This window comes from Nycticebus coucang, chromosome 20, assembly GCF_027406575.1.
Source record: "Nycticebus coucang isolate mNycCou1 chromosome 20, mNycCou1.pri, whole genome shotgun sequence".
NCBI classification, from domain to species: domain Eukaryota; kingdom Metazoa; phylum Chordata; class Mammalia; order Primates; family Lorisidae; genus Nycticebus; species Nycticebus coucang.
Window position 1 is genome coordinate 18,463,000 of NC_069799.1, and position 26,370 is coordinate 18,489,369.

General features: G+C 37.9%; 1 pseudogene; it reads right to left on the reverse strand.

Annotated features, from left to right (window-relative positions):
• On the reverse strand, positions 1-22,909 carry LOC128572484 (proliferation-associated protein 2G4-like; annotated as a pseudogene).
• Between the last annotated feature and the right edge of the window lie 3,461 nt (positions 22,910-26,370).

Below are 26,370 nucleotides of genomic sequence, written 5' to 3' on the forward strand. Positions count from 1 at the left end.
TTATTTTCTTCCCCACGGGCAGCATTCTCTGCTGTCTTCTTTCTTTTTTTTTTTTTTCTTGTTCTGGGTTTTCCAACTTGCAGAACTCTCGGGGTCTTTAGCTCTGCATCCTGGATCTCCAACTCAGACTTGTACAAAGTTCAAAAGGACCATGGGGCCAATGGTCATGAGCAGAAATAAATTTAAACTGGGCAACAAATTCACCTTTCTTCTTATAGAGAGCATTAAATTGTTGCAGCAGTTCATGTTTGGTGCACTCCACAACATCCATCTGAGACTTTTTCTCATCTTCAAATGCTCTTGAAGTAAATGTCATGGCATCAAAACGTTTTTCCACCTCAATGATGAGGGCATGCGAAGTTTTCAGTTTTCAGGCCAAACTGTTTAGAGAGGTCTCATTTGTAAATGGTGGTTCTCTGCTCTGTGTCCTTGGCCTTGCCTTCTTCTGAGGTGAAGAGAATATCCACAGCATATACTTCATGAACATCAAATTCAGCTATTTCATTATCCACCTTCTGCTGATCTGTAAGATTCTGGATAATGTTTTTTTTCTCCATCAATGACATGCTGCTTCAATTGTTGTGACAGCATACCTTCTAATGTCATGCAATTAAATGAATGAGCAACTTTGTTCCAGGCTTCTGTCACTTGTGTATTCTGGTTTCCAGGTTTCACTAGGCATAGAGCAGCTTCAGCACAAAGTTGAGCTGCCTTAATGACATCTTCCTGCCCTGTTAGTTGGGTCCCCCTAAGCTATTTCAACCACAAAAGTGTAAGCCACATTGGTGAAGAAGCCAAGTTCAATTCTTTTTTTTTTTTTTTTTTTTTTTTTAGAGACAGAGTCTCACTTTGTCACCCTGGATAGAGTACTGTGACATCACAGCTCACAGCAACCTCCAGCTCCTGGGCTTAGGCCATTCTCTGGCCTCAGCTTCCCGAGTACCTGGAACTACAGGCATCGATCAACAACACCCGGCTATTTTTTTGTTATTGTTGCTGTTTGGCCACGACCGAGTTTGAACCCGCCACCCACGGTATATGGGGCTGGCACCCTACTCACTAAGCCACAGGTGCTGCCCTGCCAAAGTCAATTTTTACCAAGGCACCTGCCTTGAGAATATAGTCCTGGTGGCTCTTGAAAGGGGAGAATTGACTTACACAGTTATTTACTGAAATGTTGGTGGAAAAGCCAATATATTTCTTCATTTTCTATTCTTTCTTGAAGATGTTTCATGTCTCTTCCATAATCATGGCATCATCTTTCTCACACAGGTTCAGTGCTGAACTGGATGCTTCCACCAAAGTCCTAAATACCCGGTTGGTGACGTCACCCCTCCGTCTTATTCTTGGTCACAGCTAGGTGACTTTGGCAATAGTTTGCATCTGCTGCTAGTCCCTGCTCCGCATCTTCCTGCCGCCACCACCACCACGATTACAGCCTTGTTTTACCTGAGCTGCGGCCTCTGCCTCACTTCCTAGCTACAGACTATGGTCAGAGCCCCATTGGTCAGCAAAGAGAAAGCTAGTCAAAGCACGAGTGAGCCCATTTTGAGATTTTTCATTGTTAGCAGATATTAATTATACTATTTTTATATTTATCTTGAAACCTTTTTATATTTATCCTGCAACCTTGTGGAACTAAATTATTAATTCTAGTGCATTTTAATTAATCCTTTAAACATTTTTATATATGGAAACATGTTATTTGTAGGGCTTCCAATGTAGTCATTTGTTCTTTTCTATAATATGATATGCCTGGCTAAATCATTCAATATGATGTTGAATAAAATGAGTAAAAGTGGACATTATTTCCCACAAACTAGCATGTAAACCACCTCAGTCTTTTATCATTAAGGTCAGTGTTTCCTGTAGGTTTATCAAGAAGCATAGGATGTTTTCTTCTGCTAATACTATGCTGGTAATTATATCATGAACGTTTTATTTGTTATTTATTAATTTATTTTTGTCAAATGCTTTTCAATGTCTATTGAAATTACTTTGTCCCATATTCACCAACATGGTTTATTACATTGATTACTTTTTGGTATTAAAACAAATTTATATTTGTGAGATTATGGTATGATACTGCTAGTTAAATTCTATGAGAATATTGCATATATGTATTAGGATATGTGGTCTGCAGTTTGTCTTTTTGATGCTCTCGTTTGATTTTTTAGGGGTAACATTGGCTTTAGTACATAAATTAAGATTTTTTTCTCTTTTTTTTAGTGTTTGTAAATAATTAATATTATGGCTTTATTAAATGCTTGGCAATATTCACCAGTAAATATGTTCAATTAATTTAATATCTATACTTATTATAGGTGGCTTTTCTTTTTCTTTTTCTTTTTTTCTTTTTTGTGCCCTGGGTAGACTGCCATGGCGTCACAGCTCACAGCAAACTCCAGCTCTTGGGCTTAGGGGATTCCCTTGCCTCAGCCTCCCACGTAGCGGGGACTACTGGTGCCCGCCACAGTGTCCGGGCTATTTTTTTGTTGCAGTTTGGCCAGGCCTGGGCTCCAACCCACCACCTTCGATATATGGGGCCAGTGCCCTAATCACAGGTGCCACAGGTGCCACCCCATAGGTGTTTTTAGTTTATTCTAATTCTTTTTGAGTTTAGTTAGGCAGTGTGTGCTTATCTAGAAATTTATTTCTAATTGATAATACTTTATGTTACTAGATTTTCAATGTAGTTGAGATGGAGAAATAAGGAATAATAATGTGGGGAAATAAGACTGTGAGTTAATCCAATTATATTCTATATTTCATGTATTTTTGTTGAAGAATGGAAAATATTTCTATCATTGTTCTGGTTAATACTCATATTTATCATGTGAAACAAATGAAGTTTTTAATGAAAAGTAAAGTAGAGAGCTTTTCCATTTGTCCATGGACTTTATAAAGATGGCAGACTGAGCCTATCTTTTATTTTGTATCAATATTTTGACAAGACACAAAAATAAATTTGAACAAAAATGAACACAGAATGACATAGTAAACGAAGAACAGTATACAAAGTTGTGATGAATGAGAATGTTGAATTACACAAACTTTACAATGTATATTGTATTATCCAAGTTACTTAAACTAATATTTAGATATAGATTCAGCATTTAAAAATTAATGTAAAACGGAGGTGGAGCAAGATGGCGGCCGAGTAACAACTTCCTTGCATCTGGGCACCGTGAGCTGGGGAGATAGTACTCCAGGCATTTCTGGCTGGTGGGATCTGCCTATCATCACCCCTATGAGGATACAGGGAGTCAGCAAGAGACTTCTGGACCTGAACAGGAGGACTAAAACAGTGGAAAAACGGCAAGTGGTCACGTGTGTTCAATCCATCTAAACCAGCCCACAACTGTAAGTTCAGTAGCAGCGAGACTGCAAACCAGAAAGGCCTTACCTGTGAACTGTTTTGGTGTCTTTGGACTTGGCACTGAGTTGAACTGCCTTGGGGAGAGCCTAAGTGGGAGTGCGGAGAACTTTGGCAGTTGTCTAGGGCCCCAGTCTGAGCCGCTGAGCCAGACGGAGCTAATAGTGTTTGGCTGTGGGTCACAGGGAGCCATTGTGAGTGATCTGCCCTGGCAAGCTCCGCCCTCATGGTCGCAGAGCTAGGATTGGGTGGGAGCTGGTAACCAAGCAACCAAGTAGCCTAAGGGTGGGGTTTGATCCACCTTGCACCCTTAACCCTCAGGGGCAGAGTGAGACCGGTTTTGGCACACTGGGTAAGCAGATAGCCACTTCAGCAGTGATTCCAGTGACAAGAACTTTACTGGGAAAGCTTCTGCTCAGCAAGTGAACAAGTTCGAAATGCCTTTTAAGTGGGCTGAAGAGAGATTTAGGGTGTCTACCTGCTGCTGTTTGAGAAATCAGCAGCCTCCAGTCATATCAGAACTGTGATTAACATCTCATACCCCAGAAGACCACGTGTTGCCCAGACAATATTCAATAACATATACATACTGCTTTGTTTTTGGTTCTGTTCTTTTTTTTGTTTGTTTGTTTGGTTGGTTGTTTTTTTTGTTATTGTTTATTTTGACGTTGTTGTTGTTCTTTTGTTTTTTAATTTCAACCTTTTCCATACAGATCCTTTTTCTTTCTCAATATTTCTAGTTTAATTATAATTTCCCATTGCTGCCTTTTTTAATAACTAGAACTTCATTTTTGCTAGTGTTTCTACCACTATTATTTGGTTTTTCACCCAATTTTATCCCCGTAATTTTTTCTGTTTGATTGTTTTGGTTTGATTTATAGCATTTTTGTCTTTCCCCTCTACTTCGTGGAGGTGGGGTACTGTGTCTAATCAGGTTAGCAAAAAGCTGCTGACCTCAAGGGAACCACCCAACTGGGCACACCCAGAAGGTGGGATTTTTTTAAGGTTGTGTCAAAGTACCCTACTGTACACCTATATTGCTCTGTCTCCCTCTTTCTGTGCCTTTCTTTTTTTTTTTGTCAATATTCCTTATACCCACCCCCTCTCCTTTCCCTATTTTTCTTTTTTTTCTTATCACTCGGTCCTCCTTTCTTTCATCCCTTTTTTGCTCTTCAAACTTCTCACCCTTCTGGTCCTATAACCCTTAGTCCACAGGCACAAGAACTTAAAGAGCAAGAGGAAGTGAAAGGAAAATTAGGGAAATGAAACAGATAAAAGAAATCACTCATGAGGAAGAATCAGCAAAATACTCCAGGCAACATGAAGAACCAGTCCAGAACAACCCCACCAAGGGACCATGAGGTAGCTACTGCAGAGGATTCCACCTGTAAAGAAATGTTAGGAATGACAGAAAGGGAATTTAGAATACACATGTTGAAAACAATGAAAGAAATGATGGAAACAATGAAGGAAACTGCTAATAAAGTGGAAAATAACCAAAAGGAAATTAAAAACAGAATCAAATAAGAGATCAGCGATATGAAGAATATAAAAAGGATATAGCAGACCTGAAGGAACTGAAACAGTCAATTAGGGAACTTAAAGATGCAATGGAAAGTATCAGCAACAGGTTAGACCATGCAGAAGAAAGAATTTCAGAGGTAGAAGACAAAGTTCTTGAGATAACTCAGACAGTAAAAGAGGCAGAAAAGAAGAGAGAAAAAGTAGAATATTCACTGTCAGAATTATGGGACTTTATGAAGCGTTCCAACATACGAGTTATAGGAATTCCAAAAGGGGAAGAAGAATGCCCCAGAGGAATGGAAGCCATACTAGAGAATATTATAAAAGAAAATTTCCCAGATATCACCAAAGATTCTGACACACTGTTTTCAGAGGGATATCGGACCCCAGGTCGCCTCAACTCTAACTGAGCTTCTCCAAGACACATTGTGATGAACCTGTCCAAAGTCAAGACAAAAGAAAAGATTCTGCAAGCTGCCAGGAGTAAGCGCCAGTTGACCTACAGGGGCAAATCCATCAGAGTGACCGCAGATTTCTCTAATGAAATTTTCTGACCAAGAAGACAATGGTCATCTACCTTTAATCTACTTAAACAGAACAATTTCCAGCCCAGAATTCTGTACCCTGCTAACCTAATCTTAAAAATTGACGGAGAAATCAAATCATTTATGGATATACAAACATTGAGGAAATTCGCCACAACAAGACCAGCTCTACAGGAAATACTTCAACCTGTTCTGCACACTGACCACCACAATGGATCAGCAGCAAAGTAAGAACTCAGAAATTAAAGGACAGAACCTAACCTCCACACTGATGCAAAAGATAAAACTAAGCAATGGACTCTCACCAAATAAGAAGAATACTACCACACTTATCAATTATTTCCATCAATGTTAAGGGCTTGAATTCCCCATTGAAGAGACATAGACAGGCTGACTGGATTAAAAAACAGAAGCCATTCATTTGCTGTCTGCAAGAAACACAACTGGCTTCAAAAGACAAACTACAGCTCAGAGTCAAGGGTTGGAAGACAAATTTTCGGGCAAATGGAATTCAGAAGAAAAGAGGAGTTGCAATCTCATATTCAGATACATGTGGATTTAAAGCAACTAAAGTCAAAAAAGACAAAGATGGTCACTTTATATTGGTCAAGGGAAAAATACAACAAGAAATTTCAATTCTAAATATCTATGCACCCAATTTAAATGCTCCCAGATTCTTGAAACAGACCTTACTCAGTCTGAGCAATATGATATCTGATAATACCATAATAACAGGGGACCTTAACACTCCTCTTACAGAGCTGGACAGATCCTCTAAACAGAAATTAAACAAGGATATAAGAGACTTAAATGAGACCGTAGAACAACTGTGCTTGATAGACGCATATAGAACACTCCATCCCAAAGATAAAGAATATACGTTCTTCTCATCACCCCATGGAACATTCTCCAAAATTGATCATATCCTGGGACACAAAACAAATATCAACAGAATCAAAACAATTGAAATTTTACCTTGTATCTTCTCAGACCATAAGGCACTAAAGGTGGAACTCAACTTTAACAAAAATGCTCAACCCCACCCAAAGGCATGGAAACTAAACAATCTTCTGTTGAATAACAGATGGGTGAAGGAGGAAATAAAACAGGAAATCATTAACTTCCTTGAGCATAACAACAATGAAGACACAAGCTACCAAAACCTGTGGGATACTGCAAAAGCAGTTTTGAGAGGAAAATTCATCGCTTTAGATTCCTACATTCGAAAAACAGAAAGAAAGCACATCAACAATCTCACAAGAGATCTTATGGAATTGGAAAAAGAACAACAATCTAAGCTTAAACTCAGTAGAAGAAAAGAAATCTCCAAAATCAAATCAGAGATCAATGAAATTGAAAACAAAAGAATCATTCAGAAAATTAATGAAACAAGGAGTTGGTTTTTGAAAAAATAAATAAAATAGATAAACCATTGGCCAGACTAACTATAAATAGAAAAGTAAAATCTCTAGTAACCTAAATCAGAAATGATAAACGGGAAATAACAACTGATACCACAGAGATACAAGAGATCATCTCTGAATACTACCAGAAACTCTATGCCCAGAAATTTGACAATGTGAAAGAAATGGATCAATATTTGGAATCACACCCTCTTCCTAGACTCAGCCAGGAAGAAATAGAGCTCCTGAACAGACCAATTTCAAGCACTGAGATCAAAGAAACAATAAAAAAGCTTCCAACCAAAAAATGCCCTGGTCCAGATGGCTTCACTCCAGAATTCTATCAAACCTTCAAGGAAGAGCTCATTCCTGTACTGCAGAAATTATTCCAAAAAACTGAGGAAGAAGGAATCTTCCCCAACACATTCTATGAAGCAAACATCACCCTGATACCAAAACCAGGAAAAGACCCAAACAAAAAGGAGAATTTCAGACCAATCCCACTCATGAACATAGACGCAAAAATTCTCAACAAAATCCTAGCCAATAGATTACAGCTTATCATCAAAAAAGTCATTCATCATGATCAAGTAGGCTTCACCCCAGGGATGGAAGGCTGGTTTAACATTCGCAAGTCTATAAACGTTATCCACCATATTAACAGAGGCAAAAATAAAGATCACATGATCCACTCAATAGATGCAGAAAAAGCATTTGATAAAATCCAGCATCCTTTTCTAATTAGAACACTGAAGTGTATAGGCATAGGTGGAACATTTCTAAAACTGATTGAAGCTATCTATGACAAACCCACAGCCAATATTTTACTGAATGGAGTAAAACTGAAAGCTTTTCCTCTTAGAACTGGAACCAGACAAGGTTGACCTCTGTCACCTTTACTATTAAACATAGTACTGGAAGTTCTAGCCAATACAATTAGGCAAGACAAGGAAATAAAGGGCATCAAAATGGGAACAGAGGAGGTCAAACTCTCCCTCTTTGCTGACGACATGATCTTATACTTAGAGAACCCCAAAGACTCAACCACAAGACTCCTAGAAGTCATCAAAAAATACAGTAATGTTTCAGGATATAAAATCAATGTCCACAAGTCAGTAGCCTTTGTGTACAACAATAACAGTCAAGATGAGAAGCTAATTAAGGACACAACTCCCTTCACCATAGTCTCAAAGAAAATGAAATACCTAGGAATATACCTAACGAAGGAGGTGAAGGACCTCTATAAAGAAAACTATGAAATCCTCAGAAAGGAAATAGCAGAGGATATTAACAAATGGAAGAACATACCATGTTCATGGATGGGAAAAATCAACATTGTTAAAATGTCTATACTTCCCAAAGCGATCTACCTATTCAATGCCATTCCTATCAAAATACCAACATCGTACTTTCAAGATTTGGTAAAAATGATTCTGCGTTTTGTATGGAACTAGAAAAAAACCAGTATAGCTAAGGCAGTTCTCTGTAACAAAAATAAAGCTGGGGGCATCAGCTTACAAGATTTTAGTCTGTACTACAAAGCCATAGTGCTCAAGACAGCATGGTACTGGCACAAAAACAGAGACATAGACACTTGGAATCGAATTGAAAACCAAGAAATGAAACTAACATCTCACAACCACCTTATCTTTGATAAACCAAACAAGAACATACCTTGGGGGAAAGACTCCCTATTCAATAAATGGTGTTGGGAGAACTGGATGTCTACATGTAAAAGACTAAAACTGGACCCACACCTTTCCCCACTCACAAAAATTGATTCAAGATGGATAAAGGACTTAAATTTAAGGCATGAAACAATAAAAATCCTCAAAGAAAGCATAGGAAAAACACTGGAAGATATTGGCCTGGGGAAAGACTTCATGAAGAAGACTGCCTTGGCAATTGCAACAACAAAAAAAATAAACAAATGGGACTTCATTAAACTGAAAAGCTTCTGTACAGCTAAGGAGACAATAACCAAAGCAAAGAGACAACCTGCACAATGGGAAAGGATATTTGCATATTTTCAATCAGACAAAAGCTTGATAACTAGGATCTATAGAGAACTCAAATTAATCCACATGAAAAAAGCCAACAATCCCTTATATCAATGGGCAAGAGACATGAATAGAACTTTCTCTAAAGATGACAGATGAATGGCTAACAAACACATGAAAAAATATTCATCATCTCTATATATTAGAGAAATGCAAATCGAAACAACCCTGAGATATCATCTAACCCCAGTGAGAATGGCCCACATCACAAAATCTCAAAACTGCAGATGCTGGCGTGAATGTGGATAGAAGGGAACACTTTTACACTGCTGGTGGGACTGCAAACTAGTACAACCTTTCTGGAAGGAAGTATGGAGAAACCTCAAAGCACTCAAGCTAGACCTCCCATTTGATCCTGCAATCCCATTACTGGGCATCTACCCAGAAGGAAAGAAATCCTTTTATCATAAGGACACTTGTACTAGACTGTTTATTGCAGCTGAATTGACAATCGCCAAAATGTGGAAACAGCCTTAATGCCCACCAACCCAGGAATGGATTACCAAGCTGTGGTATATGTATGCCATGGAATAGTATTCAGCCATGAAAAAAATGGAGACTTTACATCCTTCGTATTAACCTGGATGGAAGTGGAAGACATTATTCTTAGTAAAGCATCACAAGAATGGAGAAGCATGAATCCTATGTACTCAATTTTGATATGAGGACAATTAATGATAATTATGGTTATGGGGAGGAAACAGAAAGAGGGAAAGAGGGAGGTGGGTGGGGCCTTGGTGTGTGTCACACTTTATGGGGGCAAGTCATGACTGCAAGAGGGACTTTATCTAACAATTGCAATCAGTGTAACCTGGATTATTGTACCCTCAATGAATCCCCAACAATAATAAAAAAAAAGAATCATTCAGAAAATTAATGAAACAAGGAGTTGATTTTTTGAAAAAATAGATAAACCATTGGCCAGACTAACTAGGAATAGAAAAGTAAAATCTCTAGTAACCTCAATCAGAAATGATTAAGGGAAATAACAACTGATCCCACAGAGGTACAAGAGGTCATCTCTGAATTCTACCGGAAACTCTATGCCGAGATGTTTGACAATGTGAAGGAAATGGATCAATATTTGGAATCACACCCTCTCCCTAGACTCAGCCAGGAAGAAATAGAGCCCCTGAACAGACCAATTTCAAGCAATGAGATCAAAGAAACAATACAAATCTTCCAACCAAAAAATGCCCTGGTCCAGATGGCTTCACTCCAGAATTCTATCAAACCTTCAAGGAAGAGCTTATTCCTGAACTGCAGAAATTATTCCAAAAAATTGAGGAAGAAGGACTCTTCCCCAACACATTCTATGAAGCAAACTTCAACCTCATACCAAAACCAGGAAAATACCCAAACAAAAAGGAGAATTTCGACAAGATGGCTGACTGAAGCCAGCTTTCCACAGAGGCTCCCGTTCAGAAGGAGTGTTAAAGGAGAAAAATTCAGCAAGTAACCTGGTGAATTTGAGCTGCACTAAGAGAGAAGGGCGTAGAACGCACGTCAACCCCGCTGAGGTGAGCTGCGACCACAAGGATACAAACAAAAGGTACAAAATCCATCACCAAGTGGACGGGAGTCCCCTCACCCATGAGAACAGGTCAGAGTGCCCCACAAACAACCGGGTAGAGTTCAAAGGTCCTCCCACAACACTCCACGGGATAGACCCTGTAAAAACTGGACCTACCTCCCCTATTGGGGTGCCACGGTGTCCCCCTGCCAGGCATAAAATTGTATAAACTGTATATGGTCTCTACCTGGAATTCTGAGCTCCCAGTTCTCTCCTTCACTCACACTGGGGTCTGGAGGCCAGTCCCGGTCAGTCGGCTGAGAGTGGACTGCACCGGAGTGGCAGTTCCCTGAGGCACAGTGCGACAGCCGTCTTTTGGTGATAATACGGCCAGGCATAAAACTGTGTAAAGCTCTGTGTGTTCTCTGCCCGCAACCCCAGACTTCCGGGGCTCCCGCGCTCTTCTATGCTCTTGCTCCAAGGTCTGGAGGCCTGTCCCCCAGGGGTCCAGACTCTTGGGCGATTGCTCGAGGGGTGTAGACAGTGCTGGGCTGCAGCCTGTCGGTGCAGACTCTGGGTGCGGAGCAGAGAGAGGACGATTGGCCAGAGGGGAGCTGCACCAGAGCAGCGGTTGCCTGAGCCATAGGGTAGAAGCCCTCTTTCGCTAGCAATATGGCTCACTAAAGAATATTCTGAAGCCACACCCCCTGTCTCCCTGGGCAACCAGAGACTCTGAGTTTGCCTGAGGCAACATAAACTTGCAAACCAGGGAAACTCCCAGGGCGGGGCTGACTCAGAGGTCCGCTTTACTAAACCTAAGATGCACCTGGCCCTCAGGGGATTGTCAGACTATAGACAATACAAGAGCAAAGACAAGCTGATTTGGAACTCAATTCAGCTTCTCTTCTGCAGGGGAAACGCAGAGTTGTTCTGTTGTGTTCTGTCAGTAACATTAATCAAGGGTGAGACTGGACCTGAGTGAAAACCCCTCAACCTTCATCTAGCACCCAAGGTTGTCAGGCCTCACTTCCTCCTGCTGGAGAGAGGCATAGCGCAGCGGCCTGGCAGACTTCCTTGTTATTCAGGCAGGTACAAAATTCTGGAGTACCGATTCATTACAGGCAACTGGATCAGCCAACTGCAGGGCTATCAGTGACAGGGTGTGAAATGGTGCAAGGTGGGGAAGGAGGCAGAAAACTTCCCAGACTGATTTATAGGCTGAGTGGCTTCTCCTGACTCCACGCAGCACTGGAGCAAGCCACACCAGAGTAGTCACCAGACCCCTGTGATCCAGTTCCCTGAGACCTCTTAAACTCTCTCACCCGAGACAAGTGCAGACTGAGACAATTGATTTGGACATTTTTAAACTGAACCAATCACCTGAGGACAAATCAGGTGGTGCCCTAGGTGCACGGTGGTAGGAAGGTTTGATTTTTCCTTTCCAATTGTTTGCCGGTGGGGGGTGAGGTGACTTAATTGCTGATATTTCTCCACAGCTGAGACTGCAATAAAAAGTATCTGTTTCACTAGGGTGGAACAGAAACCAGCTGAAAACAAGGCAGAACCATATAGCCCCACCACACCAGACAGGGCCCCAGTTTCTCAGGCCACAACACTGTACGGGCCCTCGACAAAGCCCCAGGGGAAAAAATCAGAGGGAGTAAAACAACCATGGGGTGGAACCAGCAGAAAAACTCTGCTAACATGAATAACCAGAATAGATCAACCTCCCCCAAGGAAAGATATGGCAGATGCAATTGAAGATCCCATTCATAAACAACTGGCTGAGATGTCAGAAATCAAATTCAGAATTTGGATTGCAGACAAGATTAACAAAGTGAAATTAGGAATTCGAGGAGAAATTCAAAAGTTGTCTCAAGAATTTAACGAATTTAAAGACAAAACCACCAAAGACTTAGACACACTGAAGCAAGAATTTACAGCCCTCAAAGATATGAAAAATACAGTAGAATCCCTCAGTAACAAAATGGAGCAATCAGAAGAAAGGATTTCTGACATCGAAGATAAAGCCTTTGAATGCTCCCAAACTCTCAAAGAGGAAGAGAAATGGAGAGCAAAAATGGATCACTCACTCAGAGAGCTCTGGGATAATTCGAAAAAGGTGAATATCCGAATCATAGGAGTTCCAGAAACACATGAAGTGGCCTCCAAGGGCACAGAGGCCCTTCTGCATGAAATTATGAAAGAGAATTTTCCAGACATGCATAGAGATTCTGAAATTCAGACAGCGGACAGTTTCAGAACCAAAGAACGACTCAACCCCAATAAGACATCCCCCAGGCATATCATAATTAACTTCACTAAAGTTAATATGAAGGAGAAAATCCTCAAAGCTGCCAGGAGAAAGAAAACCATTACCTTCAAAGGCAAGAATATTAGAATTACTGCAGATCTCTCTGCTGAAACTTTTCAAGCCAGAAGAGGGTGGTCACCGAATTTAATCTCCTAAAACAAAGTAACTTTCAACCCTGGATCTTGTATCCAGCTAAACTGAGTTTCATTTATGATGGAGAAATTAAATACTTTAATGACATTCATATGTTGAAAAAATTTGCCATAACCAAACCAGCTCTTCAGGATATTCTCAGACCTATCCTCCATAATGACCAACCCAATCCTATACCACAAAAGTAAATTCACTCAGAAACTTCGGATCAAACTCCAATTTCCACACTGGCAAAAGGATTGAAAATGGCCACTGGACTTTTGAGAAACTCGATACCCAAAAATTCACCAGACTTATCAATATTATCCATTAATGTGAACGGCTTAAACTGTCCTTTAAAGAGGCATAGGTTAGCTGACTGAATACAAAAACTCAGGCCAGATATCTGTTGCATACAAGAGTCACATCTTAACCTAAAAGACAAATACAGACTCAGGGTGAAAGGATGGTCCTCCATATTTCAGGCAAATGGTAATCAGAAAAAAGCAGGTGTTGCAATTTTATTTGCAGATACAATAAGCTTTAAACCAACAAAAGTAAGGAAGGACAAGAACGGTCACTTCATATTTGTTAAGGGTAATACTCACTATGATGAGATCTCAATTATTAATATCTATGCACCCAACCCAAATGCACCTCAGTTTATAAGAGAAACTCTAGCAGACATGAGCAACTTGATTTCCTCCACCTCCATAATTGTCGGAGATTTCAACACTCTTTGGCAGTGTTGCATCGATCCTCCAACAAGAAGCTGAGTAAAGAAATCTTAGATTTAAACTTAACCATCCAACATTTGGATTTAGCAGACATCTACAGAACATTTCATCCCAACAAAACTGAATACACATACTTCTCATCAGCCCATGGAACTTATTCCAAAATCGATCAAATCTTAGGTTACAAGTCTAAGCTCAGTAAATTTAAAGGAATAGAAATTATTCCATGCATCTTCTCGGACCACCATGGAATAAAACTTGAGCTGAGTAACAACAGGAATCTTCATACTCATACAAAAACATGGAAGTTAAATAACCGTATGCTGAAGGATAGCTGGGTCAGAGATGAGATTAAGAAAGAAATCTCCAATTTTTTGGAACAAAACAACAATGAAGACACGATCTATCAGACCCTCTGGGACACCACAAAGGCAGTTCTAAGAGGGAAATGTACAGCCTGCAAGCCTTCCTCAAGAGAACGGAAAGAGAGGAAGTTAACAACCTAATGGGACATCTCAAGCAACTGGAAAAGGAAGAATATTCCAACCCCAAACCCAGAAGAAGAAAAGAAATAACCAAAATTAGAGCAGAATTAAATGAAATTGAAAACAAAAGAATAATACAACAGATCAATAAATCAAAAAGCTGGTTTTTCAAAAAGGTCAATAAAATAGATAAACCTTTGGCCAACCTAATCAGGAAAAAAAGAGTAAAATCTCTAATCTCATCAATCAGAAATTACAAAGATGAAATAACAACAGACTCCTAAGAAATCAAAAAAATCCTTAATGAATATTACAAGAAACTTTATTATCAGAAATATGAAAATCTGAAGGAAATTGAGCAATACTTGGAAGCACATCACCTTCCAAGACTTAGCCAGAATCAAGTGGAAATGTTGAACAGGCCCATATCAAGTTTGGAAATAGAATCAACCATACAAAACCTTCCTAAAACGAAAAGCCCAGGACCAGATGGTTTCACATCTGAATTCTACCAAACCTTTAAAGAGGAATTAGTACCTATATTACTTAACCTGTTCCAAAAGGTAGAAAAAGACGGAAGACTACCCAACACATTCTATGAAGCAAACATCATCCTGATCCCCAAACCAGGGAAAGACCCAACAAGAAAAGAAAATTATAGACCGGTATCACTAATGAATATAGATGCAAAAATAATCAACAAGATCCTAACAAATAGAATCCAGCAACACATCAAACAAATTATACATCATGACCAATCGGTTTTATCCCAGGATCTCAAGGCTGGTTCAATATACGTAAATCTATAAATGTAATCCAGCACATAAACAGATTAAAAAACAAAGACCATATAATTCTCTCAATTGATGCAGAAAAAGCTTTTGATAATACCCAGCATCCCTTCATGATCAGACAACTTAAGAAAATCGGTATAGAAGGGACATTTCTTAAACTGATAGAGACCATCTACAGCAAACCCACAGCCAATATCATATTGGATGGAGTTAAATTGGAATCATTGTCACTTTGATCAGGAACCAGAAAAGGCTGCCCATTGTCTCCATTGCTTTTTAACATTGTAATGGAAGTTTTACCCACTGTAATTAGGGAAGAAAAGGCGATCAAGGGTATCCATATACGGTCAGAAGAGATCAAACTATCGGTCTTTGCGGATGATATGATAGTATATCTGGAAAACACTAGGGACTCTACTACAAAACTCTTAGAAGTGATCAAGGAATACAGCAGTGTCTCAGGTTACAAAATCAACATTCATAAATTGGTAGCCTTTATATATACCAACAACAGTCAATTTGAAAAAACAGTTAAGAACTCTATCCCATTCACAGTAGTGCCAAAGAAGATGAAATATTTGGGAATTTATCTAACAAAGGATGTGAAAGATCTCTATAAAGAGAACTACGAAACTCTAAGAAAAGAAATAGCTGAAAATATTAACAAATGGAAAAACATATCATGCTCATGGCTCGGAAGAGTCAACATAGTTAAAATGTCTATACTACCCAAAGCAATATATAATTTCAATCCAATCCCTATTATAGCTCCACTGTCATACTTTAAAGATCTTGAAAAAACAATACTTCGTTTTATATGGAATCAGAAAAAACCTCGAATAGCCAAGACATTACTCAGAACTAAAAACAAAGCAGGAGTACTTACGCTACCAGACCTCAGACTATACTACAAATCAATAGTGATCAAAACAGCATGGTACTGGCACAAAAACAGAGAGGTAGATGTCTGGAATAGAACAGAGAATCAAGAGATGAATCCAGCTACTTACCGTTATTTAATCTTTGACAAGCCAATTAAAAACATTCAGTGGGGAAAAGATTCCCTATTTAACAAATGGTGCTGGGTGAACTGGCTGGCAACCTGTAAAAGACTGAAAGTGGACCCACACCTTTCAACATTAACTAAGATAGACTCTCACTGGATCAAAGATTTAAATTTAAGACATGAAACTATAAAAGTACTAGAGGAGAGTGCAGGGAAAACCCTTGAAGAAATTGGGATGGGCGAGTATTGTATGAGGAGGACCCCCCGGTCAATTGAAGCGGTTTCAAAAATACACTACTGGGACTTGATCAAACTAAAAAGCTTCTGCACAGCCAAGAACACAGTAAGTAAAGCAAGCAAACAGCCCTCAGAATGGGAGAAGATATTTGCAGGTTATGTCTCCGACAAAGGTTTAATAACCAGAATCCACAGAGAACTCAAACGCATTAGCAAGAATAGAACAAGGGATCCCATCACAGGCTGGGAAAGGGATGTGAAGAGAAACTTCTCTGAAGAAGACAGGAGTGCGGCCTTCAGACATATGAAAAAATGCTCATCTTTTTAATCATCAGAGAAATGCAAATCAAAACTACTTTGAGATACAATCTAACTCCAGTGAGACTAGCCTATATCACAAAATCCCAAGACCAGAGATGTTGGCGCGGATGTGGAGAAAAGGGAACACTTTTGCACTGCTGGTGGGAATGCAAATTAATACATTCCTTTTGGAAAGAGATATGGAGAACACTTAGAGATCTAAAATTACATCTGCCATTCAATCCTGTAATTCCTCTACTGGGCATATACCCAGAAGACCAAAAATCACATCATAACAAAGATATTTGTACCAGAATGTTTATTGCAGCTCAATTCATAATTGCTAAGTCATGGAAGAAGCACAGGTGCCCATCGATCCACAAATGGATTAATAAATTGTGGTATATGTACACCATGGAATATTATGCAGCCTTAAAGAAAGATGGAGACTTTACCTCTTTCATGTTTACATGGATGGAGCTGGAACATATTCTTCTTAGTAAAGTATTTCAAGGATGGAAGAGAAAGCACCCAATGTACTCAGCCCTACTATGAGACTAATTTAGGGTTTTCACATGAAACCTATAACCCAGTTACAACCTAAGAATAGGGGGAAGGGGGAAAGGGAGGGGAGGGAGCGGGGTGGTGGGTAGAGGGAAGAGGATTGGTGGGATTACACCAGCGGTGCATCTTACAAAGGTATATGTGAAACTTGGTAAACGGTCTGTGAAGCTAGTGAATGATGCCCTATGATCATATCAGTGTACAGAGCTATGATTTAATAAAAAAAAAAAGGAGAATTTCAGACCAATCTCACTCATGAATATAGATGCAAAAATTCTCAACAAAATCCTAGCCAATAGATTAGAGCTTATCATCAAAAAAGTCATTCATCATGATCAAGTAGGCTTCATCCCAGGAATGCAAGACTGGTTTAACATACGCAAGTCCATAAACGTTATCCACCATATTAACAGAGGCAAAAATAAAGATCACATGATCCTCTCAATAGATGCAGAAAAAGCATTTGATAAAATCCAGCATCCTTTTCTAATTAGAACACTGAATAGTATAGGCATAGGTGGTACATTTCTAAAACTGATTGAAGCTATCTATGACAAACCCACAGCCAATATTTTACTGAATGGAGTAAAACTCAAAGCTTTTCCTCTTAGAACTGGAACCAGACAAGGTTGACCTCTGTCACCTTTACTATTCAACATAGTGCTGGAAGTTCTAGCCAATACAATTAGGCAAGTCAAGGAAATAAAGGGAATCCAAATGGGAGCAGAGGAGGTCAAACTCTCCCTCTTTGCTGACGACATGATCTTATACTTAGAGAACCCCAAAGACTCAACCACAAGACTCCTAGAACTCATCAGAAAATACAGTAATGTTTCAGGATATAAAATCAATGTCAGTACCCTTTGTATACACCAATAACAGTCAAGATGAGAAGCTAATTAAGGACACAACTCCCTTCACCATAGTGTCAAAGAAAATGAAATACCTAGGAATATACCTAAAGAAGGAGGTGAAGGACATCTATAAAGAAAACTATGAAATCCTCAGAAAGGAAATAACAGAGGATATTAACAAATGGAAGAACATACTATGCTCATGGATGGGAAGAATCAACATTGTTAAAATGTCTATACTTCCCAAAGCAATCTACCTATTCAACGCCATTCCTATCAAAGTACCAACATCGTACATTCAAGATTTGGAAAAAATGTTTCTGCGTTTTGTATGGAACCGGAAAAAACCCTGTATAGCTAAGGCAGTTCTTAGTAATAAAAATAAAGCTGGGGGCATCAGCATACCAGATTTTAGTCTGTACTACAAAGCCATAGTGGTCAAGACAGCATGGTACTGGCACAAAAACAGAGACATAGACACTTGGAATTGAATTGAAATCCAAGAAATGAAACAAACATCTCACAACCACCTGATCTTCGATAAACCAAACAAGAACATACCTTGGGGGAAAGACTCCCTATTCAATAAATGGTGTTGGGAGAACTGGATGTCTACATGTAAAAGACTGAAACTGGACCCACACCTTTCCCCACTCACAAAAAGTGATTCAAGATGGATAAAGAACTTAAATTTAAGGCATGAAACAATAAAAATCCTCAAAGGAAGCCTAGGAAAAACACTGGAAGATATTGGCCTGGGGAAAGACTTCATGAAGAAGACTGCCATGGCAATTGCAACAACAAAAATAAACAAATGGGACTTCATTAACCTGAAAAGCTTCTGTACAGCTAAGTAGACAATAACCAAAGCAAAGAGACAACCTACACAATGGGAAAGGATATTTGCATATTTTCAATCAGACAAAAGCTTGATAACTAGGATCTATAGAAAACTCAAATTAATCCACATGAAAAAAAGCCAACAATCCCTTATATCAATGGGCAAGAGACATGAATAGAACTTTCTCTAAAGATGACAGACGAATGGTTAACAAACACGTGAAAAAATGTTCATCATCTCTATATATTAGAGAAATGCAAATCGAAACAACCCTGAGATATCATCTAACCCCAGTGAGAATGGCCCACATCACAAAATCTCAAAACTGCAGATGCTGGCGTGGATGTGGAGAGAAGGGAACACTTTTACACTGCTGGTGGGACTGCAAACTAGTACAACCTTTCTGGAAGGAAGTATGGAGAAACCTCAAAGCGCTCAAGCTAGATCTCCCATTTGATCCTGCAATCCCATTACTGGGCATCTACCCAGAAGGAAAAAAATCCTTTTATCGTAAGGACACTTTTACTAGACTGTTTATTGCAGCTCAATTTACAATCGCCAAAATGTGGAAACAGAGTAAATGCCCACCAACCCAGGAATGGATTAACAAGCTGTGGTATATGTATGCCATGGAATAGTATTCAGCCATTAAAAAAAATGGAGACTTTACATCCTTCGTATTAACCTGGATGGACGTGGAAGACATTATTCTTAGTAAAGCATCACAAGAATGGAGAAGCATGAATCCTATGTACTCAATTTTGATATGAGGACAATTAATGACAATTAAGGCTATGGTGGGGAAGCAGAAAGAGGGACGGAGGGAAGGGGATGGGGCCTTAGTGTGTGTCACACTTTATGGGGGCAAGACATGATTGCAAGAGGGACTTTACCTAACAATTGCAATCAGTGTAACCTGGCTTATTGTACCCTCAATGAATCCCCAACAATAAAAAATAAATAAATAAATAAATAAAATTAATGTAAAACATAATAATTCATGTAAATGAGAGATGGAGTTAGCACATATTTAAAAATATATTAGGTGACATTGAAATAATCATATTAGTGGGTTGGTTTGGTATGTAACAAATCAAAAACATAAATAGTACTAAATAACTTTATTAACAAATTTGAGTAGTTAAGAAAATAAAGTATATAGCATTTTTGACCAGTAAACAGAGAACATACATTATTTTCAAATACCAGAGAAAATTATTTAAAATGGCAAAAAATTAGGCCTAAATATAATTAGTCACATGAAAACAGAAATTTGGCAGGCTATTTTGTTCTGGACACTATAAAATGACAGCAAAATATATTAAAGAATAGCCTATAAATAATGTTTAGTCACGTGCACATTTTATTTAAGTACTTTTCTATACATAATGTATTAAATAGTAAAACTAAATTGAGATCACTTTTGCAGAGCCACAGAAGTGCAAATGTGAAAGCATTGTGACGAGGGACAAAAGCCATAAATTCACAAAACTAGTTCTACCAATATTGGCTCAATGTTACAGAAAACACATAATCCCTTGCCATGTGCAGGCATCATACATTAAAATGAAAGACTATCCCTTCAAAAATGTATGCAATACCTAAAAATACTTTCAAGTACTAAGAAAATAACAAACCACCAATAATATTTCTGTATGGTTCATTAGAGAAAGGGGGATATCCCAAATAAAAATGAAGATTTCTTATAAGATATTGTTGTATATCACAAAATGTCTATGGAAATATTTTAAATATAGTATTTTTTTGTCTTCAATGTGCATATATTTACTTTTAGACAGAAAAAAAACTATGTATTTCAAAAATCTATTATAAATAAACTTTCCCCAAAGTCACAAGAACTCTTAAAATCCCCACCAAAGCTGAGAGAAATATATCACAACTTTCAGGACCTAAAGACAATAGATGGATCTAGATGAATAATCAAACTAAGAATGAGTTCTCTGTGCAGATACTGGCTGATCACATAGACCTCAAGCTTGTTGATTTTTTCTTCTTGCTACTAGTACAATTAAACTCAACAAAGTTATATAGTGACTGGATTCACATATATGTGAGAGCCAAAACATAAATTGTGAAGCATACAATAGCATAAGCCTACACAATTAAGGATCAGAAGAAATTATATTGTCACATAAACTTTAAATATTAGAATTATGTTTAATATGTTTAAGTAAAAGCAATGGGAAAACAGAACATCAAAAAATGTTTAAAGTGTGAGACACTATAAAGATTAAAGAATATTTTTTCAAAAATCAAAGTGCAAATTAAATAACTGAAATGAAAGTATAAATGTAATATAAAAATGTAGATTAAATATTACATTAGACTTAACTGATGAGAGGATAACTATATTAGAAGGGGCAAGCAGAATTATTATAGTCAAGTACTATGTATCAAAAAGAGAGGCACAGTTATAGAAAGAATGTGAATATTGTTATAGATATATGAAGACTAGAACAAAAACCTTTTGTTTCACTGTAGTACACAATGAAAATATAACAAAATCAAATAAATGATTATTAATAAATTTCTAAAATTGACACTATAAACAAATTCTGTAATTTTGAAGTGCATTGGGTCAAAAACATATAAATTTAAAAAATGCAACAGATATAATAATTTGCATAATATCAAACACAAGAAAAAAACTTAAAAGCAGTGAAGAGATAGCCTACAGAAATTAAGGATAAGTCTATTTAGCCATAATAAAAGCCATAACACAAACAAATATATATAAAGGAGGCTAACAGAAATTATTGTTCAAGCTAAAATTATATACTTAACTAAAATATGTTAAATTAACAGAGGAAAATTAAAACATATTCAAAGGAAAAAACACTGAAGAAAATCATTACTAATAGCAACAACTTAAAAGTGAATTTCAGAAAAATGTTTTCCAGCCAGGCACAATGGCTTATTATGCCTGTCTGTAACCCTAGCACTCTGGGAGGTGTAGGTGGGAGGATCACTTGATGTCAGGAGTTCAATAACAGCTCGAGCAAGAGAGAGACCCTGTATGTACCAAAAATAGAAAAAAAATAGCCAGAAGTGATGGCATATATCTATGGTCCCAGCTACTCAAGAGACTAAGGAAGGAGAGTCACTTGAGCCCAGGAGTTTGAGGTGGCAGGGAGTTTGTGGTGGATCCACTGCAATTTACCTGGGGGTGACAGAGTGAAGTTCTGTTTCAAAAATTTTTTCCCAGGTGGCACCTGTGGCTCAAAGGAGTAGGGCGACAGCCCCATATAACAGTGGGTTCAAACCCAGCCCCAGATAAAAACTGCAAACAAACAAAAAAAAATTCCCTATATAAAGGTCAGAGAAATATGTGAAAGAATAAACAGCCTGTAAACATAGGAAATATAAAATGATCATGAATATTGGATGAAAGAGACTAGAGAGCTCTTGGCATCACAGGTTTAACAGTATTGCAATATATTAAAGTGTAATTTCATGCATTTTAGTTATATAAGCAAATTCTGTGCTACTTGAATAACTCACCTGATGGCAAAATAATCTATTTTTAAATGTTTTTTTTTTACTATGTATTTAAAATCTGATGATACTTTTACCACAGTTTTGCAATGTATTTATCATCCTTTTGTAAGAACTGAGTAGCACTAAAGGACTGACAGTAGGGTAAACATTGACCACAAAACTCTGGATACCAAGAACAACTGGGTCATATGTCCATGAAATGGTTGAGGAAGATGAGATGCTGAAGTCTATGCAGTACATGACCACAAAGAAACTCACCAGCAGCAGGATGGTCTGGGTGGCCATTTTCTCGGGGGAGGCTCTCCGGGAGAGGCTGGTGCTGTGAAGGTGCTGGGATCGCTTCTGATGCCTGAACAAGATAATCACCATGTATGCACTTGAGAGCAACATGATTCCTACAAAGGAGACATCCCTAGATATTGTCAGGGTGAAAAACAGACTCTTGATGATGTAGCTCATAGGGAAAAGTGAGCAGTATTTAGTGATACTCAAACGGTTGTTCAGAGTCACATTGGAAGAAGCTGCAGTGTAGAAGATTAGGTTACTACTAAAAATCAAACTGAGAAACCACAACATGAAAAAAATGTGAATAATGTGATTTGAACATTTATGTTTAAACCTCACCAACCAGGGGGTGCTGGGGCTGATGGTGATGGCCTGCAGCACACTCAGGAGGCAGGTAGTGCAGATGGAGAGGCCCCTCATTACCCTGCTCAAGTAGAACAAAGCCTTACATTTGAAGTCATTTTGAAAGTTCAGTGACTCAAACAGGTCCAGAGACTCCAAAAACAATACAATAAAGAGCATCAAAATGTGAATGAAGGCCAAATGACAGATGGTCAGGTCAGTGGGCTTAGTCCTGCAATCCAGGAGTGTGAAAATGCAGAAGAGAAGGAGGAAGGTGTTGGCTGAGATTCCAATGCTAAACTGTAAAAATAGGTAATTTTTAATGGTAACAAAAGTGGAAAATGTGCTGCTCATTGCAGTAACAAAAGCAAATATATTTTGTGTATCTAAAAGAAAGACCATGTTATTGTCATTTATTCTGTAGTCAGAATCATTACAATCTTGGTTTGTATTTCAACCAATTATTCTTTGTTGGCCTTCAGTGATCTGTGTGTTTCCTTGTTTAATATGCACAACTCAAAACAGTTGTGGACACATAAATAATTTGTAGGTCTTTATACCATGAACTGAAGAAAATTTTATGCTGATGGAAAAAGAATCACCAAAACAATGAAAACATAACGTCCTAATGAGTTTTTCTCTCATCACATCACTCCATCACTTTATTTGCTTCATTTCTCTTCCACATGTAGGTTGTAATCATATGTTGCCTTGACAAATGGCATCTTTCTCCAGTGGGATTCTTGGCATCATTGGTGCTAAGCTTGGACAGAGGAGCACTGTTACTTCCATGAATTCCAGTTAAGAGATATAGTAAAACACATGTAGTTAAGTTAAAACTTTAGAAAAATGGTAAGTAATTATTTTAGTATTTGTATTTACCAAGTAATTACATCAATGTATTGCACACAGATTTTGATTGTTATAGTAAAAAGTTATTGCTTTATAAAAATTTTGAACTTAACTATGTGTTTTGTCTTTTTATTTATTGAACCTAGTAAGCCTACCATGAAAGAATCATGAGATTAAGAAAACATGTACATACCTGAAGAAATTAAATAAAATTAAAATTTACAATATTATATAGGTTGGTCAGAGTATAAAAGAGAATTAGGTCTTTACTGATATATGAAAGATGTAAAAATTTGAAGGCACATCTTTAAATTTCAGATTAATATGAGGGTACAAATGATTATATTACAATGTTTGTATTTATTAGATAAGGTCCCTATTGTAGTTGTTTTCCACACACAAGGGGTGTGTCATATACCCTTACACTGTGCCCATTAGGTGGGAACATATCACTGAGGGCACATCTTAGCACTCCCTATTAGAATGGACAAGAAGGCTCCAGAAAAGTCTCTGAGCACTCTCAGAAGTCACAATGCAGATCATGTTCACCATTGCTATGATTTTCCTTTAGGCTATTCCTTATACTGTAAGTCCCAAACTATGTGCATCATGAAAAATAAGGGTAGAAAAATAATGCCATTAAATAAACCAAAAAAAAAAAAAGAATAATCATAAAGTTTATAAAATTAGATCAGATGTCTGAAGAAAAGAAAAACAGTGTAAGAAAAGGAAGAAGCCATTTACAGAAACCCAAGAGATATCTGCATTAGACAATATAAATATGTTATTTTGGAGAAAATGAAGTTTGATAAAATCTATTACCTCACTTTATAATAATAGATACTTTTTAAAGTTGTATTCTTTTATAAATTACACTATTTAAATAGTAACTTACATTCTTCCTGGCATATATATGATAGAATCTATGTTACACAGTGACATCTTGTTCTTTGTTTTATTACTATATTAATCATGTCATTTCCTTTATCAATTTTACTATATTCTATGAATGGCACTGTGAAGTTTGTGGCTGGTCATTTGGAGAATAAAGTGTTGATGAGAATTCCAGTTGGTAAGGTCAGGAGGGATAATTTTAGTGGTAATTGTTGTCTCCTGAGGAACGGAGCAGGCAAATTGTAGGAAACAAAATACGTTTCCACCTAGATTAATTTCATAAAATGGCCTTTGTAAAACACATAAATGAGAAAAGGATAAGTATAAGCATCAGATATCAATGAATAACAGTAATGAATCTACCTTTCTTTAGCAATTAAATTTACTGTAGAGTGCAGGTAAATAATACAAGGGTATTTATAACTTCAATATGTTTACTTCTCTTCTCCTCCTATAAAGAGGTTAGAAACAGAAAGTGTCAGTGCAGAAATATAAGACAGAAAATCACTGCATGGTGTTGCTTACAATTCCTGTGTAGAAATTTGGGAAACTTCAATTTCCTCTTGGCAGTATGCTTTTCTGACAATCAGAATAAAAATGATAGCAGACAATACAGAAAATGTTACCACGGGGTGGCGCCTGTGGCTCAGTGGGTAGGGCACGGGCCCCAAATACTGAGGGTGGCAGGTTTGAACCCGGCCCCGGCCAGCTAAAACAGCAGCGACAACTGCAACAAAAAATAGCTGGGCTTTGTGATGGTTGCCTGTAGTCCCAGCTTCTCCGGAGGCTGAGGCAAGAGAATCACTTAAGCCCAAGAGTTGGAGGTTGCTGTGAGCTGTGACAACATCACACTCTAGCAAGGGGGACAGAGTGAGACTGTCTCAAAAAAAAAGAAAAGAAAATGTTACCACAAAACTTAGTGTCTTTTAGCATCATGTCCCTGTGCATCCCATTTACAAAATAAGAGAGTATTAACAACTGGGACAAATACTGAGTTTAGAAGTTAATGGAGAAAAATGTCTTTTGTGCTTCAAGTCTGTGCTCAGAAGCAGTCAAGTCTTCTCTCAGACCCTCTTCCTTATATGAAGGAAATGAGAAGATTTAAGCATAAATTATTTTAAGACAAATTAAAAATTCTCCAGTGTTCAGAGACACAGTGGTTATTTAATGATATAATTTCTTGACATTTTAATTCCTCCATGGGCCACAAATAGATAAATCTCTGTCATTGTAATTGCATTGCTTTCTGTTTTCAACCTATCCTGACTCCAACCTCTTTTCCATTTTAAAGAAATTTAGGTATAATAAAAGACACTGTCTCTGCTGAATTCAAACAATCCTATCACATGAAGTTCAACAACCAAATTTGATTTACTAGCCACTTATTGGAAATATATGTATTATTGAGAATTTTATAATTTGCAGTAGTGGAAAAAGCAACAATATTAAATATAGGGGATATTTTTATAATAAGTAATAATATGCTATGAAGTTTTCAAATTATTCTTTCTTTTTTTTTTTTTTTTTTTTTGAGATAGAGTCTCATTATGTTGCCCTTGGTAGAGTGCCATGGCATCACAGCTCACAGTAACCTCCAACTCTTGGGCTTAAGTGATTCTCTTGCCTCAGCCTCCCGAGTAGCTGGGACTACAGGTGCCCACCACAATTCCCAGCTATTTTTTGGTTGCAGTTGTCATTGTTGTTTTAGCAGGCCCCGGGCTGGGCTCGAACCTGCCAGCCTTGGTGTATGTGGTCAGCGCCCTACTCACTGAGCTATGGTTGCCAAGCCTCAA